The sequence below is a fragment of the Lynx canadensis genome, chromosome C2 (assembly GCF_007474595.2).
Source record: "Lynx canadensis isolate LIC74 chromosome C2, mLynCan4.pri.v2, whole genome shotgun sequence".
NCBI classification, from domain to species: domain Eukaryota; kingdom Metazoa; phylum Chordata; class Mammalia; order Carnivora; family Felidae; genus Lynx; species Lynx canadensis.
In genome coordinates this window covers 665,898-679,676 of record NC_044311.2, presented here as the reverse complement: position 1 = coordinate 679,676, position 13,779 = coordinate 665,898, and the positions used below count along the sequence as shown (strand labels likewise).

The window sequence follows — 13,779 nt, the reverse complement described above, 5'->3', positions numbered from 1 at the left end:
TCGGTCTGTTTTTTGATAACAGTTCATGATGTTTTGACATTGGGAGGGAAGAGAGAGGGGGGAGCGTATGGTGCTGGGAGGTGACTATCGAGGCCCGGGCTGCAAAAGACAGTTTGAGAGGAAATTCTGAAAAGCAGGACTATCAGGCCAGAGAACTCCAGGGCATTTCCTCAGGCTCATTCCTCTGAGACCCTTTCATGATCAGAAGGACTCTTTAATTCTACAATCAAAGTGAAATCCCCAGCAAAACACCAACATAGAACTGAGCACCTCAGTCAGCAAATTTTGCTTCCTAAAGAACAGTCTCTACAAGCGGAAAGCACTGGAGGTAACTAGGGAAGCAGAAAGAGGTGGGGTCCGGGAGCCCTGCCTCAGCCGAGACCCCACCTCCATGGGGTGGGCAGAGTGGCATCGGGTCCCCAAGGCCCAGGAGTGGGGAGAGCCCAGGAGGGACATTCCTCCAAAAGGATTGTAAGATTTTGCTGAATTATATTTTGATGAAAGCCTGAGAAATGTCCGCGAATGGATTCTAAGGGTGTTAGACTAAGGAGGGTAGAATAGAGAAATTCTGAATTTATGTGTTTTAGCTCAAGCAGTTGGAAGTGGCTCTAAAAGATTTCTTTGCTGACTGGCTGTAAGTTGGACTCAATGGTTCTATATTCAGTAAGGTTCTAGAACTTCCCTAGCATAATGCAGAAGGGAGGAACCAAAGGCTTAGGAAGGCTGGGAGGTTGGAGTAGACTTATCACGTGTGCCCCCCACACCCACTTCCTCACCATCCCCAGAGTAGGCTCAGGGGACACTCTGCTGAGGCCGTGAGAAATATGGTAGGGAGGCAGCACGCACTGCCTTGGAGAGCTGTGTGGTGGCCAGCTCTGTAGGCTAGGCATGCTGGTGGGGACCCTGCCCCCGATTTCAGTGGGGATGGTGGGGTCAGTGTGTGGCAGAAACGAAGGACAGCACTTAACCTCCAGGGACAAGGGCACAGTTACCTCATGCGCATCAGAGTGTTTTCTCAATATTGCCGTCCAGCTCTCCTATCAACATCAATTGTATAATGTTTCCTTTCTCCATTATTTTTCTGTGATGTGACAATAGAAACACCTGAACACCGTGTTGCCCACCTTGGCCATGAATCAACTGGATGCCTCTACTTTGACCCTTTTTAATTTTTCTTCCTAATGTTTGATATTGGAGAAGAACACTTCCAAGAACATAATGGGTTCGACCAACATGCTTATTATCCTTTGGCTTAATGAACTCTGAGTCCAGGGGCGTTATGTAGAAGGAAGGTTCCAAAGTGTGCATCACTCCTCCAGGGCTCCCTAAGACAGAGCTCTGTAGGACCTCCCCACTGTGGCATTTGGGTTATTTCTGTGATCTTAGGGTGCATATTGATGAGTTGCCAATGATGGTGATGATGGTGATGATGATGGCCGTGAATATTTATTGAGCCTGTGGATTACCTCTTATTCCTTCTTAAAGCCAAGGAGGAGAAGTGTTATTCTAGTTCCTATTTTACCGATGAGGAAACTGTCAGCCAGTCGTTGGCAATCTGTCTCATTGACCTTTACCCTTCCGTCCCAGGTATCCAGGCTCTCTGTGGGAGTCCCCTCTGAACTGCAGCCACACTGAGTCCCCTCTGAACTGCAGCCACACTGCCCTCTACTTGATGAGTACTCCATGGTCAGACACTCAGATGCAACCACAAAGGGTGAGCAGTGTTTTACAGTTAAATGTACTTAGGCATTGGTGGGGGGCGAGGGGGGTGGATTTCGTAAATGGCAAAGCCTCACGTGGACATCTTGTCTTGTTCAATTATAATAATCCAGTTCCGTGTTCTTCGTGGTGCAGCTGGAGCTTGGGATAGATGAGTGCGTGCCCCAGGGTCATACAGCGGTAAGTGATGATAACCCTCACCTCTGACTCCAGGGCTCCCCCATTATCTCCTACACCTCCATAAGCTGCCCATGGTTCTATAAACTGGAAGAGGTAGTAGAGGTGGTGTTTGGAAATGTCTGCCAGTGGACAAGCTGCCATTTTTCATTACCCCTTCACCTTGCTGGTCTGAAACCATGGTAGGAGTAAAGGAGATAAAAAGCATTGAGTATGAAGCAAAATTTGCTTCAGAGTCAAGTTAAGAGTGTTCACAAAGTACGTCTGGCCCCTACCAGCCTGCAATTTTTGTAAAGATAAATAGGCTGCTCCCAGAAAAGTTTGCTTTAAGACCCACTATCTCAGTTTTCCCTATCGGCAACGTGAGGACAAACTGCGACCCATCGTGGTGCTTTTGAGGACAAGAGGAGCAGACGTCAGGGTGGATCTTTGACCGAGAAGACAAGCTTTGCAGAGGCTCTTCTCTGTCCAGGCCTTTCTCTTCGGCTTCCCTCGAAAGCCCTCCCCTCTCCTCCTCTGCCCCCAGACTGTTGCCTCTGAGAGTGAGGGGACAGAGGAATGGCATCAGCTAGGTTGTGGGCTTGGTGCTTTGTCTAAAGAGTATTGTGTTGTCACCCTACCTGGTTTTTATTTTGTTGTCTTTCTAAGAATGAGAATTGGGGGTGAGGAGAGGAGGGAAGGAGGAGAGTGCCTGGGCCTTGAAACAGGAAACTCTTCATCCTCTTGCCATCCAGGCTCGAAAGACCCATCAAAGCATGCCTCTAGAAGCATTGCGTCAAATGAGAGCCAGGAGGCACTTGAAGGTGTTGTGATGTTAGCTGCACCCTGTCAGTGTGTCTTAAAAAATACGCGAGTGCAGGGGAGAATTCCCTGCCAGTCGTGCCCACCACCCCTCCCAAAATTTTCCAGCCCAGACTTAAGACGGCAAATGAATGATAAGGTGGGCCTCCTGTGGTGTAAAGAAAGCCAGCCCCCGTGAAATTCAGCTGAGTCCCAAGGTTACCTTTGCCAAGTCTGTAGTTGAGTGAGTATGAGGGCGACAGTTTTCTGGAATTTTTTGTAGAATGAAGGAAGCTGGACATCCTGTGTTGTGTCCAGAATAAGGTCGGCAGGATTTATTTTGTGCCTTGTGACGAGGCGTTCTGCATCGGCCGCAGCCTGGCTGTGGCAAGACACATGATGTCCAGTTTGGGGGCTCAGGGGTATTGTTACTCCCATGTTAGCGGTAAGCAGACTGAGGCACAGGGGCTCCCGGATGGCTCAGATGGTTAAGCATCCGATTTCAGCTCAGGTCATGATCTCGCAGTTGGTGAGTTCGAGCCCCACGTCGGTCTCTGTGTTGACCGCTCAGGGCCTGGAGCCTGCTTCGAATTCTGTGTCTCCCTCTCCCTGTGCCCCTCCCCTGCTCACACGCTGTCTCTCTCCTTCAAAAATAAACATCAAAAAAATTTTTAGGGGGGGGTGCACCTGGGTGGCTCAGTTGGTGAAGCGTCTGACTTCCGCTCAGGTCATGATCCCACGGTTCTTGGGTTCGAGCCCCGTGTTGGGCTCTGTGCCGACAGCTGAGAGGCTGGAGCCTGCTTTGAATTCTGTCACTCTCTCTCTCTCTGCCCCTCCCCTGTTCATGCACTCTCTCACTCTCTCTCTCTCTCAAAAATAAATAGACATTAAAAAAAAATTTTTTTAACTGAGGCACAGGGTGTGAAAGCATGTGGACGTAGGCTGTTGGATGCGGCGAGGTCAGATGGGGCCACAGCTGTGAGGGTTGGGCTGCGTCTTGTGTCCATGCTGACATCCACCTTTCCACGGCATCCACATCCACAGGGGTGGGGGCTCTTGATCTTTCCATGTCCTGGATGGACCTCTTCTCACAGTATCTTTAACTACGCGCATTAAGATACCTAGGGTTTCAGAAGTGCTTTATTTGAAGTTTCCGGGATATTTGTCTAAGTATTCCTCATTCAGTTTCATCCGTAAATCATTATACAAAGAATTTTTTTTTTAATGGTGTTGCCAAGGAAGTTGCACGGACCCCCCCTGAATTCTACCCTCTGCCTTGGTCCGTCCCACCTTCCTATTCCTCTGAGTAAGCCCCTACCCCAGGCGTGTGAGCCCCTTCACTTGCAAGAAAGCTGTCCCTGCCCCCAGGACTCAGAGGTGTGGCACCAGGGCCCAGAGTTCCACAGGAATTCCCAAATCCAGCTGATCTGGGGCTCCTCCCGGGGGGCTAACAGCGGTGGGTCCCTGAGCTACTCCGATAATGGCACACTACAAAAGTCATGCCAGTGATGCGCCTAGGCCTGGAATCTGGGGGAGTGGACCCTCCAGGAGGCGACTGCTCCCAGCCCCCGGAAGCTGTTAGTAACCACAGAAAGATTCAGACTTGTGATTTGTCCTTCGATTTTGCTAGTGATCTCTAAACGGCGGCTGGCTGGTCTCCTAACAGACTGTGTGCATGACACTGCAGCCGGCCGTCACAGGTGGGCGAGCCCCGGTGTGCTGTGTGTGCCAGTATGTCCCCACCTGAGGGCTGCGCGCGCAGGACGGGTGGTGACTCATCACTCTCCCAAGCCGGTTGCCGTTATCTTCTCCGGAGCGTTTGGTGCTCGTGTACAGGTAGCTCGTTCCGTCCAGCAGAACCTCCCCTTGCTCCTGGGTGAAGCCGCCTTTCATTAAGACATCCTCTTCCTCCAAGACTGCGTGAGTTGCTGCATTTTCTCAGAGATCGTCTCTTGGGAGACGTCCTGGAGAGAAGAGAACGCAGAGCTGGTGTGACAGAGGCCAGGAATTGTGGGAGGGAGCAGGACTTCCCGAAACACGTAGGTCTCTGCTGAGAACCAGAACTGCCCAGCCGGGCCTTTGAAGCCTCAACGCGCCGGTCGGGGTTTTCAGACAACAGCTTCCGTTTTTCCTTGAGAAAAAGCTGCTTGGTCAGGCTTCTCCAACATATGTTTTGTCCGGCAAGAAACATCGTCGCCTGCCACAGAAATGACAGGAGGCGAGACAGCAGGAGGGACACACGGGAGCGGAGAGCACCCACCTGCCCGGGGTGACAGGGCCGGCCCTCTGCACGGCCACCTCCGTCGGGGCCGGGGGTGCTCAGGCAGGCGGGGGGCGGGGGGGGGGGCTCTGCCGGGTCCCGGGCCAGCGGCAGGACAGGGAGAGAGCTCAGCGACTCCGTGCACGCCTTGGCTCTGGTCACTGGGCGATGGGGCTTTGTGTTTGAGAGAAAACGGAGACAGGACCGGCTTGTTCGTTTATTAATAGGCGTTTGTCACACACCAGGTTAGGAAATAATCCCCCTATTGTCGTTGTGTCTTAATCCTCCTGTTGTCAATATGTCTTCGGGGCTTGCCGGGGAGGGAGGTCCTTTTTCAAAAGAAATCCCTTTTCAGAGATAAATGCAGATGGACTTCTCTTTATACAACGGGCATGGCCCGAAAATGAAATGTGCCGCGAACGTGGTCTTTAAGGTATGGAGGAAACTTCCTTTTAAGGAAGAAACTTCCTTCTTCTCTTGAAGTCACTCCTCAGGTGGTTTTTGTGTCAGCAGAGGCTTCTGTGTAGAGGGATTCTTTAGAGCAAGGGTTTTCTGCCTTTTGCTTGGATCCTAAAATAGTTACAAGCCGCATCATTTAGGAAAGACAAGGAGCTGACAACCCTTTTGGAAACTCTTAGTGTCTCAGGGAAGTCGCATCCGCCTCTGCCGAATGCATGTGGACTTTCACCTCCCTGGATCACATCCTCTCACACCCCTGTGAGACAAACCTAGTAAATGAGATGACCCCAACTTAAAAAAAAGAAAACGCCAGCAGCCTTCAAGCATCTTCAAATTCAGTGAAGAATTACAAAAGCAGAGTCCCAAGAGCAAAGTCAAGAACAGGCCTCTTTAAATCATGTGATTGTCAGTTAAATCTCCTAGAGAAACCTGAGCACTCTCTATCCCTCTGACAGGAAGTGAGTGCCGAGTACGTCCCTAGAGCCACCACAGATCCGGGATGCGGCCAACTTCGCTTAGCTGAAAAGGAATGGGGGCGGGGGGGAGGGCAGGGAAGCACCACTAACTATTCTCACCGTAGAAAAGAAGAAATCATAAACTCCCTCCATGCTGCTAAGTAGCGTGCATGGCAAAAGTGAATTTTCTGGCAGTGGTTCCGCCACGAAAAAAGGCTTCCTGCAGCACACGGCAGGGAGCGGCCTCCTCAGACGCGTCGTGCGCTTACAGTCCTGCTCCCGGCCTTCGTTCCAGCCCCTCAGCCCCTACCTGCACTCCGCTCCAGCAGTCCGGTGCAAGGAGGAGCTTCGCCTCTGTGAGGGTGATCGCCAGCGGGGGCCCCGGGTCTGGCTGGGATGTGGGATCGATCCTGCCGGAGGAAACGTAACAGGAAGCCGGTGCCGCCTTTCGTGCGGCAAGCAGAGCTCGAGGACGTTTGCATTCCGCTGGCTAAGCATGACTGCCTCGAGACCCAGGCTGCGCGGACTGCCCGCTCAGCAGGAGTTCTCACCAAGGCGACACACGGCTGTGCCTCCGTGGCCTTGTCGGAGCCACGGAGGCCACAGAGTCACAACCGCTCATTCGGCAAATGGCACGATTCCATCATGTTTGAATCACGTGAAGTGTTACAAACCCATCCAAGACAAGATCTGTGCAGTGGACTTGAGGTACACAGGATTTTTCTAATGAATCACTGGAGCGTGCTGGATGCTAGAATTTCCTAATTTTTGCAGAAAAAGAGTCTTGGGGTTTTGTGGGGGATTTGTGCCATATTCTCCTCACCCCCCTTGAAACTTAAGTATAGGATTTGTGAACGACTCAAATGAAAAGGAAAAACATTGCATTTGGCATAGCTGCAACTTGGAACAAATAAATGCGAAAGAGAGTTGCTAGTTCAGGAGGTCTACCTTGACTCAGATGCCGGCAGAAGAATTGGGATCGTGCCAGACATGTATTTTGTAGCCTAAGGGCCCCGGGAGCCGGCAGCTCTGGGCTCACACCAGGGCTGTGCGGCCACTTGCTGGGTAAATTAGTTGTGGTTTCCAAGTCTCGGTTTTACTTTATTTTAATAATTTAGTACTTTTATTTCTCCGTTTTCTTAAAGTAGGAAATTGGCGAAACAGTACTCTCTCACCTCAACCAGGTAATGAACGTGAAGTGTCAGGTCTGGTCGTGGGTACACAGGAAGTCCTCCACTAATGACTGGACTTGATTTACTAGAAGATCCAGCAGGATCTGGGAAGAATAGGTGGTGGTTGGGGCCTCGTTGCCAAGGGAGGCGTACAGCTCTTCTCGGTAGTTACATCAAGAGCAAAACCCTGTCCTGGGGCGCCTGGGTGGCGCAGTCGGTTAAGCGTCCGACTTCAGCCAGGTCACGATCTCGCGGTCCGTGAGTTCGAGCCCCGCGTCGGGCTCTGGGCTGATGGCTCGGAGCCTGGAGCCTGTTTCCGATGCTGTGTCTCCCTCTCTCTCTGCCCCTCCCCCGTTCATGCTCTGTCTCTCTCTGTCCCAAAAATAAATAAACGTTGAAAAAAAAAATTTAAAAAAAAAAAAAAAAAAGAGCAAAACGCTGTCTTGATGCATCAGGACCAAACGGGGTTAGCCCTCTGCTCTCGAGGGTACCATGCAAGTGTCTAAGTGCTCACATCAGAGTGCACATCAGCTTTGTCCAAACACAGGGGCAGTTTGAAACCTACACATACACACCGTCATTCAAACACCACTCATTCCTACGCACAGGACGGTCAGCACACGTGGAACTGCCTTTTCCCCCACACACTGTAATATACATATCCTTTCCTCAGTTTACTTTTTAAGTTTACTTATTTTGAGAGAGAGAGAGTGAGAGAGCACGCATGGGAGAGGGGCAGAGAGAGAGAGAGAGAGAGAGAGAGAGAGAGGCGATCTCAAGCAGGCTCTGCGTTTTCAGAGCAGAGCCCGATGCAGGGCTTGAACCTACAAACTGTGACTGAGATCATGACCTGAGCCAAAATTAAGAGTCAGATGTTTAACCAACTGAGGCACTCAGACACCCCACTGTCTTCATTTTAAATTGCTGCATAGTTATTTAACCAATAACTTTGGGGCATTTAGATTTTTCTCCTTTTTGCTCTCAGTAACTCTGCAGTTAGTGTGCTTAAACATCTTTGCATACTTATTCTTTCCTTTGAATAAAATCCTATGAGAGGAATTACCAAGTCAATTCTACTTCTTTTAAGGACTTTTGTTTTATATTGCTAAATTATTTTCAAGAGAGAAGGCAGTTAACACTCTACAAAACAGTAAGTGAAAATGCCAGTCTCCTCATATGTGTACCAGCTGGACTTAATGAATTATTTTTAATCTTTGAAGAGCATTTTAAACACCCTATGGCCATTGAATTTGGATCATTAGATAAAGCAAAACACCCTGAGGAAATGTATGTATTTCCTATAATGGCCTTAAACTGTTTAGGGGAATCCTTTCTCTCTCTCTCTCTCTCTCTGTCTCTGTCTCTCTCTCTCTCTTAGGGGTACCTATGTGATAAAAGCATTTTTTCATCAGATAAGTAAAAGTAAATGAAGAAGGAAAACCCACTCATAAGTCTTAGGGCTCAGACCGGAAGGCTAAGTGCACACTTACGCAGAAGGGACTCTGGAGCTGAGGGTGTTCGGGAAAAGAAACGAGCCAGGGTGGTCTGTGGTTTAGCAGCCATGACGAGGGCCCTGAGCTCGTGTTGAGCCGCTTGCCGACTGGCTCGCCTGTGCTTTTGACCGTAACCCTCCCAATAACCCTGCACTGTAGAACCGACACTCCCACTTGTGGTGGAAGGGTCTCAGAGGTTGCATGCCTCGCCCAGGGTCAGGTGGGAGCAGAGCCGGGACTGAGTCACTGGGAATCTCACCCGGGACTGAGTCACTGGGAATCTCACCACGGACCCTTGCTCCTCCACCTGGAAAACGGTTCACACCTGCCACAGCGGCCAGGGATAACACAGAGAGCAGTGGCAGGGGCACTTACAAAGGTCTCCGTAGAGCCAGATTTCTGTAATTAGCAGGCCAGAGAGTGGAATTTACATCTGGAGACCCTAAAAGACATGCCGTGCGGAATTCGACCCTGCACTTTGGATACGTTCGATAGTAAGCTGCAGATGGCAGTCCATTTTGACACATTTCACGATCTGTGCCAAGATAAACCTACATATGTGTGTGTGCCAGCTTCACTCATTGGGATTAACGTATATCAAGTGACTGGATCTTCACAGCAGTTCTGTCTTTTGGGTGCTGTGGTCATGCCCATTCTACAGATGAGGACACGTGAGTCCAGAGAGGTGATACAATGTGCCTTAGCTGCTGCAGAGGTAGACAGTAGACCGGTTGGTATTTGAAGCTGGGCAAATGTGACTATAAAGCCCATGTTCTTTTTTTTTTTTTTTAATTTTTTTTTTCAACGTTTTTTTTATTTATTTTTTTGGGGACAGAGAGAGACAGAGCATGAACGGGGGAGGGGCAGAGAGAGAGGGAGACACAGAATCGGAAACAGGCTCCAGGCTCCGAGCCATCAGCCCAGAGCCTGACGCGGGGCTCGAACTCCCGGACCGCGAGATCGTGACCTGGCTGAAGTCGGACGCTTAACCGACTGCGCCACCCAGGCGCCCCTATAAAGCCCATGTTCTGAACCCCACTAGGCTATGGACAGGAGGAGCGGTCCTGTCCCGTGTCAGGTGCGTAGCAGACAAAGGTGGTTGCGGGAAGGGGTGCACCTCTCCTCATAATCCAAGTTAGCGATCCCACTGCGCCGTAACGAGGTTGGCATCAAAGATGGTGGGTGAGATGCATTTGCTCCATTGAGTCATCTTCAGGCCTTGGAGAACCTAGGAGAAAGAAGAGACGCTCCGCACATTTTCCTGTTTAACCCTTCCCATTGTCACGTTCGGCTGGCAGCCGGGCGAAGCTACCGGAAGGAGTCTGGAGGCCCGCTGAGAGCCTCGGCATTCTTGCTGAATGACACTGGCAATGGCAGCTGTCCAAACACTGTGGTTGACTTTCAGACCATTTAATTGAAACCATATTTAAATTTGAAAAATTAATAACGAAGAGGAAGAGGAAGGGGTGGGTGTCAGAGTAGGAGAAAGATCTTGGCAAAAAAAAACCTCACGTGCACTTTTTCCACCGTCGGATTGACCAGACAGGGCCACAAAGCTGAGACAACAGGATTAGCAAAATTGCATTGTTGGACATAGGCACAGCGTGACATGTGCTCCAGCAAAGGCATTTGGCAGGATTAACCTGCCAAGGATAAAGATGTAGCAGACAAGGGGCTGAATTAATGGACTGGCATGACAGAAGCGGGGAAATCTATTTGCATGCAATATTAACTGTGCTAATAAACTCCGGGGCTGCGCTCCGCAGGCCAGGCAGCCCTCCTTGAACCAGGAGTTTTTATTTTGAAGTCCACCTGGACGGCATCAGCCAAGATGGGCTAAAGCGAGCAGAATTCCCAGGTCGCATTCAGGCTTATTTTTGCCATTGTCCTAGAGTAGACATGCTGTCTTAAATGCTTGTAACAGTATCTGTGGCTACTTACTGTGCAGAATGATCCTAATACCTTGGAGCTTTGGGGCCAAAGGGTCTTCCTTTTAGAGGGTTAGTGTCTATGAAAAAGCAATGAAGAAACATAAGTACGACACACTCTAGAATAAACACCTACTTGGAGTGGGTTGTTTTGCCTGATTTGTGTATTCTCACTCCCTGCACATCAGAACGGTGAGCGAACGAGAAGGCCCAGGATGCAGAATTTCGGGAGGCGCTCACAGTCCTGCTCCTGCAAGAGTGGGGTCAGCATCTGAGAGCAGGTGACTCGTTCCCCTCACCTTGGGCCCGCCCTGCTGAAAGTGACCATGGGAACGTGGTAAGATATGCCTGTTCAGCACGTGGGTACCCTTACGTCCATTTGACACAGACACCAAAGCACAGCTGGATTTGGGGAGGGGAGGGGGGAGGGGCCCAATAAGGCTTGTGCTGTCCACCAGCGTCCTGCTCTGTGGGGCAAGAGAGCGAGGTATTGTCCACCAACTCCGTTGTGCCGCTGGTGGGGGCTCCTGAGGATGTCAGCTCCCTGACACCGAGCTGGCCCACGCCTGTTCCCGCTCCTGACCCGAGGAAGCCCCCAGGCCTAGGACATTCTGTACGCGGGAGCAGTGGTGCTGGACATCAGCAGCACCCGCCACGTGGGCAAGATGGAATTTGCCTCTGAAGATGCTGAAGCCGCGTGGGACTCCTGCTGCTCTGAGGCTCATTAGGAATGTCAGTGTTTAACAGAGCCCTGGATTTAAAGCAGTGGTCCCCAAATCTGGCTTATCAGAGTCCCTGGGATGGGGTGGGGGGGTAGATTCCTGAGCTTCACTCCCAGACGGACTGGAGTAGGATCTGGAGTGGGGTTGGAGCCCTGAGCCCCCCTCCCGCCCCCCATGGAGCCAGCCAGACTGAGGGCTGGTGTCCGAGGCTGAACGAGTTTGTGTTGACTCTTGTTCAACCCGGGAGGCGGTTGATGAGGAAACCCCCTGTGTTCCTGTTGCTGTCATCTTTTCCCAGAAGTGCCAGGCGGCGAGACAGTTTGCTGATTTGAGACCTCTGCTGTTATACAGCTTAGATAAATGCCATGTACTTGGGATTGCCAGCACCGAGTGGCCATTATGTGACTTAAAAAAAACAAAACTAAACTAAACAATTAGCTGGCTTGACCCTATCAAGTCTGTAGTGATCATAAGCAGGCCAATGTAGAAAATAACGAGATAAAAGGTTTTGGTTTAAATCGATGCAGGATTTTGGAACACCAGAAATCTTACATTCCCTGAAAAATGCTCCTGGGGCAGTTGAGGTCCTTAGGGAGGCAAAAGTTGGGAGGAAGGCCCTGAGGTGGGAGAGGACAGGGTGGGTTCCAGCTTTGCCATTCCAGTGTGGCCGGATGACGCTAGAGCCCCCAGCCCTCTGGCAGGTGGGGTTGCGGTGAAGACCAAAACCACTCACCGGGTCACACGCCCTGTTATAGTTCCGTCTCTGCCCAGGGAAAGAGGTGCCTTCTTGAGCCCACAAAATGCTCCGTCTACAGGAAAGGGCCTGCTTCTTTAATTTCAGAAGGCACCATATGTCTATCTTTGTGTTCCAAGATCGGAGAGAGGGAGTGCAGCTAAGTCCATGAGGAGGGGAGGTGACGGCGGACAGGCACAGGGAGGGAGCTGAGTCACCAGCACCTGTGGGATTTCGCGGGGAATTTGGATTTTATTCTGGGCATGATGGGAAGGGAGCGAGTGTTTGAAGCAACGCAGGGACACGCTCTGATTCATATTTTAAAAGGATCACTCAGGCTGCAGAGTGAAGAGTGACTCACAAAGGGACAGTGGGATGTGTGTGTGTTGTGTCCTGGGGAGAGGGCTGGGGGTACAGGGCGGCCGTGGAGATGAAGAAATGCCATTCGATGGCAAAATATTGGGCTTTCTGGACACTGATGATTCATGGGGAGCAGTGAGGACAAATCGTTAACCCACTGGTGTCCGCAGCCCCCCAGCTTTGCAGGACTTGGTTGCCGATTGAGAGCACATCTAAGCTGAAAGCCCTTGTGTTTCAGGTGCCGTGCAGATCCCAGCTACCGGTGACTCCACAATGGCCTCTGCCCTTGGGACCACTGTCTCCTAAAACAGGACTGAAGCCTGGAACGACACTGGACGCAAAAGGTACAAAAATCCTAGATGCCACCAGGTCAAGAGCTTGCAAGGGGCCAGAGGACCTTCTTGAGGGCTGACCCTGGAGCCCGACTGCAGGAAGAGGGGTGCACTGGGTAGAAAGGGTTAGGGGCATGCAGTCCACGGAAGCATGCCCACGTGGTGTATTGTGGGCACTCCTCCTCCGTAAGTGGGGGGCGGGGGTCAAGCAGGGAAGTGCATTAGGATCTGAGACTCTATCGGGGGCACGAAAGGAGCCTTGGAGAGGTTCAGCCAGACTAGACAGACCCTCTGGGAGAATCCTTCTGATGCCCTGTAGATGAGGGTGGGGTTAGCCTAAAGGCAGAGAGCTGAGTTAGGTCCCGCAGTCATCTATTCATATAAAATCATTCGTTACAAATAGCACCGTGTGTGCCCCTCAGGTTCTTGGTGCCGTTTTGATTCATGTCACAGATTCATCTACATGCTTGCAATAGAGTCACTGGACTACGAGAATCTTCCTTTAAATCATACATTCACCCAGCCAGTATTAATCCAGAATCCCCCATGTGGCCAATGCTGGGGACCCAATGGCAAGCTGAGAGTTGAGTGGAAGAGACGTCATGCACACTGTATAACAGGTGCCTTGAAGGAAGAGCCCCAGATGCCTGGGAAGCATGTCATGAGGAGTCCAGTCTGGTCTGGGGGATGGGAGTCAGTCCAGGAGGTGACTTTGGAGTTGAAGTCTGAAGGAGGACTTGGTATTAAACTACACAAAATGGAGAGGGAGGATCCTAGGTGAAGGAAGCAGCTTGTGCAAAGGCCCTGTGGTAGGGAAGAATATGGCATATTTGAGAAGTTAGAAAAACCGAGAGGGAGAGGAGGAGGGCAGTGAAGGATAAGGGGAGAAAAAGAGGGCCAGGACTGCCTTGCACAGTGCCAACTCCTTGCAAGCATTTGAAGTTACTTTTTTTTTTTTAATTTTTTTTTTAATGTTTATTTATTTTTGAGACAGAGATAGAGCATGAACGGGGGAGGGTCAGAGAGAGAGGGAGGCACAGAATCTGAAGCAGGCTCCAGGCTCTGAGCTGTCAGCACAGAGCCCGACGCGGGGCTCGAACTCACGGACCGCGAGATCGTGACCCAAGCTGAAGTCGGACGCTTAATCGACTGAGCCACCCAGGCGCCCCTGAAGTTACTTTTTTAGACA

The 13,779-nt window shown here is 50.9% G+C and overlaps 1 long non-coding RNA gene across 1 annotated transcript; it reads left to right on the top strand.

The window, feature by feature from the left end:
- Positions 1-1,593: 1,593 nt before the first annotated feature.
- On the top strand, positions 1,594-13,587 carry LOC115524094. Its single transcript, XR_003971942.1, has 3 exons — positions 1,594-1,714; positions 10,632-10,780; positions 12,497-13,587. It is a non-coding gene; the product is annotated as an uncharacterized LOC115524094 (long non-coding RNA).
- Positions 13,588-13,779: the final 192 nt, after the last annotated feature.